The following is a 6,344-nucleotide window of genomic DNA, read 5'->3' as shown; positions in this document are numbered from 1 at the left end:
ATGCCTATTTGTGTTGATTCTACATTGAATAAGTTAGGAATCAATGGTGATTCAACCATCATCAGAACGTGGATCTGCATGCATATTTGTGTTGATTCTACATTGAATCAACGTTCATTCAACCATCATCTGAACGTGGATCTGCATGCATATCTGTGTTGATTCTACATTGAATCAGTTAGGAATCAATGTTGATTCAACCTTCATCTGAACATGGATCTGCATGCAGATTTGTGTTGATTCTACATTGAATCAATGTTGATTCAACACTCATTTAACTGTGGATGTACATGCAGATTTGGGTTGTTTTTATATTGAATGAAAGCTAAGGATTTATGTACATTTTAGGTCTGATAGGTCTACATCATAACATGCCACTAAAAGTTTCTTCACTGGTGTTAAACACTATATTATTGGCAGATGATGGGTAAACTGTGTACAAAACTTTAAAAATGACAACATGGGTTTGATTTAACATTTTATTTAAGAAAAGAGGGACAGATCTTTAAACATATTTGATTCCTTTTTGACTGTCAAAACAACAGTATGTTGTCCACAGAAGAACAGAGTCTATGAGGTTAAGCTTTGTACTGTATGAAGTAGGGAAACAGTACAAGTTGTGGTAACCCCAGTTTGACTCTGGTTGGCGTCACTTTGATTCCTTGTGATGTCTTCCTCTCATTCTGGCGCATAATGAAGCCGCTTCTTGACAGTTTTGCTGCAGTCCTCAAGAGTCAGCTTTCGGTCAAACTGCAGAGCAACAGCTGAAAAAAATAAAAGTGAGGAAGGTGCCGGTTAGAAAGATTATAAACATTTGAAAAGTTCTGAAACACAATGAAAGATTAAACACTGTACTGGTTACAGGTCTGAGAACAAATACAAACCATATAGTTCCCCATGTACACTCACTGTTAAATTAATATCTTAATCTTTCATTAATATTTATCTTAATGTTTACATATACAACTACTTTTACCCATTAAGCGGCAGTATAGTGTAGGATTTATGATATTGATATTAAATCAATATTTAAAATAAAGAGCTGTTTATCAGAAAACCTAAGGATAAAACTCAGGGAGGATCAGGGTTTATTTAACACACCAGAGACAAATAAATAGAACAAAAGGTGATTTATAGTGTAGTTGGAAAAATTATAATTTATACAGAATAAACTGCCATCAAATAGCTGGTTCAATCTTCCATCAACTACAAATATTTCCAAATAAGTTGATTAAATTCCTTAAAAAGTGTCTATATGCTAATAAAGAACAATAGTCCAGTTCAATTTAACCAGTTACCAATCCAAGGATCAACAGACTGAATCAGTCATTAGCAGGTTTAGTTCAGTGTTTCACCTGCCTTACATGTTAAGTGTTTCCCTTCTGCCTCACCTGGATTGAATCTGTGGATGATTAACAACCTTCTGCACTTCTTGATGGCTGCAGACGGTCATGTAATCATCCAACTCAGCTGTTCTGGTACAGAGGCTCATTTAAGCATGACCCTAAGCATATCATAATAAAAAGTTAAAAACAAGTGATTACTATCACAACAATTTAAAGCCCACCTGGAGCAGCCAGCCTTACACTTTCTTGTCCACCACATGCTCTCCCAGACCAAACAATAGGCCCCGCCCTATTTTAAAAACTCAAATCCCACAAAATCTCGCAGGATTTCATACTTAGGCCTGGAGTGGTGGGTAGGATGAAAATAATACAAAAGGAGACATGACCTCAATTATTAAAAATAACCAGGATTACTATGGGCACAAAACAATGCCCTTATTTTTCAATAAACACATTTAAGATCAAAGTAATATTGAAAAACTTACCATAAAAGTGCTCAGCGGAGAATTCAATTCAGAAGCCGGTAGCAAACAAGCCAGCAGCAAAGTGGCTTTTTGGTTGGGACAAACCAAAAGTGTAAAATTGGGGAGGTGGACTGTACAACTTCTAGTACAGACTTGTAGATGTTTTTGTGTCAACACATTATGCACAGTCAGTAATAATATTTACAGGCAAGTAAGAAAATGTACAGAAAGGAATCACAACCCACTGTTCTCAACATGTAGTGCTTAATTTGAAACATGATTAACCCCCACCTAGTAATAAAATGTTCTGACCCAGAGCTCAAGGAGGGGGAGGGAAGAAGGGATGAGAGGGGGTAAAGAGGAGAAGGTTGGGAGGAGCGACTGGGTGGGGGAGGTTTGGGAGGGAGTAGGGGGAGATGAGGAGGTGATGAGGGCTGCAACAAACTGCCCAGATTGCACACAACGGTAAATCAACATTGAATTATAGTCAGAATGGTTGATTTTTGGTTGAGGTCAACAACTGACGGTTGATCAACCATCAAACAACTATCCACCTCCAGCCAAGTAACCGATGCTGAAACTGTGTCATTGAATCAATGTTGTTTTGTGGTTGAAACCTAATGAATGAAATGCTAATGTCTGATCAACGACTGATCAATGTTGAATCAATGTTGAATCAGTGTCAGCTCTTTTGCCACACCCCCTCCCCTCCTCTCCTCCTCATCAGAGCTCTAGGTCAGAGCATTTTATTAGTGAGTGGGGGGTATTACATTCTAAATTAACCTCTGTAAAGGATAGTGGGTGAAGATTCATTTCTGTACATTTTCTTTCTTTTTTATAACAAAGTCCTACTGACCATTTAAGTGTGATATATTGACACAAAAACATCTACAACTTACTACAAGGAGTGGAGCGGTCCACCCCCACCATTTACATGAGTGGGATGTCCCAAACACACAGCCACTTCGCTGTTGGCTTGTTGGCAAAAGATGTTAATTCAATGTTGAATTGCCATCATGTGCAATCTGGGCAGGTTCAGAGCTATGGGGGGGGCCTGGGGGTGCGGTTTCAAGTTGCTTAAATGTCTGATTATAGACTGAGAAAGTCTACTGCCTGTTGAGAAAGGTTTATTTAATGTTAAAGTTACTTTCCCTCAATGGAATATATACTAGTCAGTCCCAGTGACCGTTTCACTCAAGGTTTAGCCGATGTGTTTCCTGGGTAAAGATCAAACAAAAAACGCAGACCAACCTCCCCGCCCCTCGCTCAACAGTTTCTGGTAGCGCAGGCGATAAACGTCAGGGGCCTGGTGATTCGTTAGGGGTCCGGTAATTAGCCCCGCCCCCCGGCCCAACGCTGACTTGTTCCGCTAGTGACTCTGGGTACAGAACGGAATCACAACTCAGTGTTGTCAACACATAGTGCTTAAGTTAAAATGTGATTAACCCTCACCTAAAAGGGGTTGTGCTGTGGTGGCGCAGGGGTTAAGCACAAACCACAATCAAGGCCTCAGTCCTCAACACAGCTGTCGCAGTTTCAATTCCTGACCTTGGCAACCTTTGTTGCATTACCCCCCTTCCTGTCAATTAACTATCAAATAAAGGCCACTAGCCAAAACAATCCTTTGAAAAATGAAAAACCCTCACTTAAAATTAAAGTTGTTTCACCCAATTGAGGGGTAGATGGGCCCAGGTGGGGGGAAAGAGGTGTGTGTGTGTTTTTGGCAGGTGGAGGGAAGGGGGTTGGGCGCTTGAATGGCAGGCGGTGGTGAGGGGTGCAAAAAACACCTTACATTGATTGAACACTTTGATTACTAGTTTTTCCCCAAACCTTATCCTCAAGGCAAACTGACCTGCATGCTTTCAGTTCAGAAAAACCTTGTTAATCAAATGTTAATTAAAATCATGTGTGCTGAATTAGGGAAATGCCTAAAACTTGCAGGGCAGTGTGCCTGGTGGACCGGTGCTGAAAAACACTGGATTTGATGTTGGCATTTCAATCAATTAATGTTAATTGGCTAGAATTGAATGGTTGTTTGATGGTTGATCCAGCTTCTGTCGTTGACCTGAACCATAAATTCAACCTTTGTGATCATAATTCAACATTGAATTAACATTGTGTGCTATCTGGGTAGTTCTTCCCCAAACCTTGACGTCAATCAAACTGACCTGCGTTGTTTCAGTTCAGCAAAACCCCGTTAATCAGACATCAATTAATATCATGTGTGTTGAATTAAGGAAATGCCTAAAACTTGTAGGGCCTGGAGGACCAGTGGTGAAACACACTGGATTCAACGTTGGCATTTCATTTATTTGATGTCAACCACAAAACAACATTGATTCAATGACACAGTTTCAACATTAGTTAATTGGCTAGAATTGAATGGTTGTTTTATAGTTGATCCACCATCAGTTGTCGACCTCAACCAAACATGCAACCTTTGTGATGATAATTCAACATTGAATTAACATATTTTCCAACAAGCCAACAGCAAAGCAGCTGTGTGTTTGGGACATCCCACTCATGTAAATGGTGGGGGTGGACCGCTCCACTCCTTGTAGTAAGTTATAGATGTTTTTGTGTCAATATATCACACACACACAGTCAGTGAGAATTGCTATGAACAAGTAAAAAAATGTACAGAAAGGAATCAGCACCCACTATCCTCTACAGTGCTTAATTTAAATGTGATAACCCCCACTCAGTAATAAAATACTCTGACCCAGAGCGCTGATGAGGAGGAGAGGAGGGGAAGGGGTGAGGGAATACAGCTGACATTGATTCAATATTGATCAGATGTTGATCAGACATCAGCATTTCAGTCATTCGATTTCAACCACAAAACAACATTGATTCAATGACACAGTTTCAACGGTTTGATTGGATGGTTGTTTGATGGTTGATCCATCTTCATTTGTCGTCTTCAACCAAAAATCAACCATTAATCAGACTTCGGCATTTCAGACATCAGATTTCAACCACAAAACAACGTTGATTCAATGTCACAGTTTCAACGGTTTGATTGGATGGTTGTTTGATGGTTGATCCACCGTCATTTGTCGACTTCAACCAAAAATCAACGATTCTAACTATTTTTCAACGTTGATTTAACATCATGTGCTATCTGGGTAGCTTCTAATGGGCTCTTTGCAAGTCAGCTTCCACATGCAGGGATAAGCGGTTCGGTTGCTAAGGGTCTATTATGAGAGGCCCCAAGGGCCAAAATCTACAAACTCTCTTACACATACTGTCAAACTATCAAACACTCTAACATTCGCTATCAAACCCTCTCACATTCACAGTCAAACTCTCTTGCACATGCTATCAAACTCTCTGACAGAATTTGATTGCAACTGAAGTTAACTTAAAATTTCAGTTTCTGATTGGACCCCAAGCAGACTTTTTAAAAAAAAAAAAAGCGGACCTCCGGTTTATGTTTGATTCATGTTTCTCTCCTGCGGCTTTAAAAATGTAAAACTTTGTGTTAATTGATTTGCTAAAGGAAATCATATATCTGAAAATAAATTAAAACATATTATGTTGGCAAAAAATTCTGTAAACCACATATGTGCTACCTCAATCAAAATTGCTGACATTTGACATGCAAAAAAATCTTTCAGATTACAAAAACAATATCTTACCAGGTACTTCTCTCACTTCAGGATGATACAGGGCCAAAACCTACAAACTCCGTTACATTCACTATCAAACTCTCTTACATTCACTATCAAACTCTCTCACATTCACTATCAAACTCTCTCACATTCACAGTCAAACTCTCTTACAGAGTTTGACTGCAACGGAAGTCAACTTAATCCTGCCCGCCTAATCCTGCCCGCCTAATCCCAGGCAGGATTAGGCGGGTTTTCACGGACAGAAAAATAGCTGAGCGGCATCGACTCACAGAGGCAACTAATATTTTAAATGACATCGTTAGCGCTCCAACAGTAATGTCAGCATTATCAGAAGTGCTTAGAAGCCGACAGCCAGCATCGGAAACCCCATCTTTCAGTGGGATAAAGCTAGCCGCCTCTTCAGAAATGGCAGTAAAGCCAGCCTGCACTCGATTTTAATGTGCGCGACAGTACAAGTTATGGCGGTCTCTTTTCAAAATAAAAGCGCATCTCCGGTTTATGTTTGATTCACACGTCAAGTTTCTCTCCGGCGGCTATAACAGGATATAACGGCGGCTTTGTGTTAATTTGCAAAACGACATTATGTATCTGAAAAAAATATATATATATTGTATGGGCAAAAAATCCTGTAAAGCACATATGTGCAACCTCAGTTAAAACTGGTCTTATAGAGACCTTAGTGAGAGAAGTACCTGGTAAGGTATTGTTTATGTAATCTGAAAGATTTTTTTGCATGTCAAATGTCAGCAATTTTGATTGAGGTAGCACATATGTGGTTTACAGAATTTTTTGCCAACATAATATGTTTTAATTTATTTTCGGATACATGATTTCCTTTAGCAAATCAATTAACGACGTTTTACATTTTTAAAGCCACAGGAGAGAAACATGAATCAAAC

The 6,344-nt window shown here is 39.4% G+C and overlaps 1 long non-coding RNA gene across 1 annotated transcript; it reads right to left on the bottom strand.

Moving 5' to 3' along the window:
* Positions 1 to 465: 465 nt before the first annotated feature.
* LOC148154884 (uncharacterized) lies at positions 466 to 2,424 on the bottom strand. The gene is made up of 2 exons (XR_015765847.1): positions 1,392 to 2,424; positions 466 to 764 (listed from the first exon to the last, which is right to left on the bottom strand). It is a non-coding gene; the product is annotated as an uncharacterized LOC148154884 (long non-coding RNA).
* Between the last annotated feature and the right edge of the window lie 3,920 nt (positions 2,425 to 6,344).

The sequence above is a fragment of the Poecilia mexicana genome, unplaced genomic scaffold (genome assembly GCF_051168715.1).
Source record: "Poecilia mexicana isolate PSO_F unplaced genomic scaffold, ASM5116871v1 scaffold_17, whole genome shotgun sequence".
Taxonomy (NCBI): Eukaryota; Metazoa; Chordata; class Actinopteri; order Cyprinodontiformes; family Poeciliidae; genus Poecilia; species Poecilia mexicana.
The sequence above is the reverse complement of the archived record's forward strand: the minus strand, read 5'-3'. Positions and strand labels throughout refer to the sequence as shown.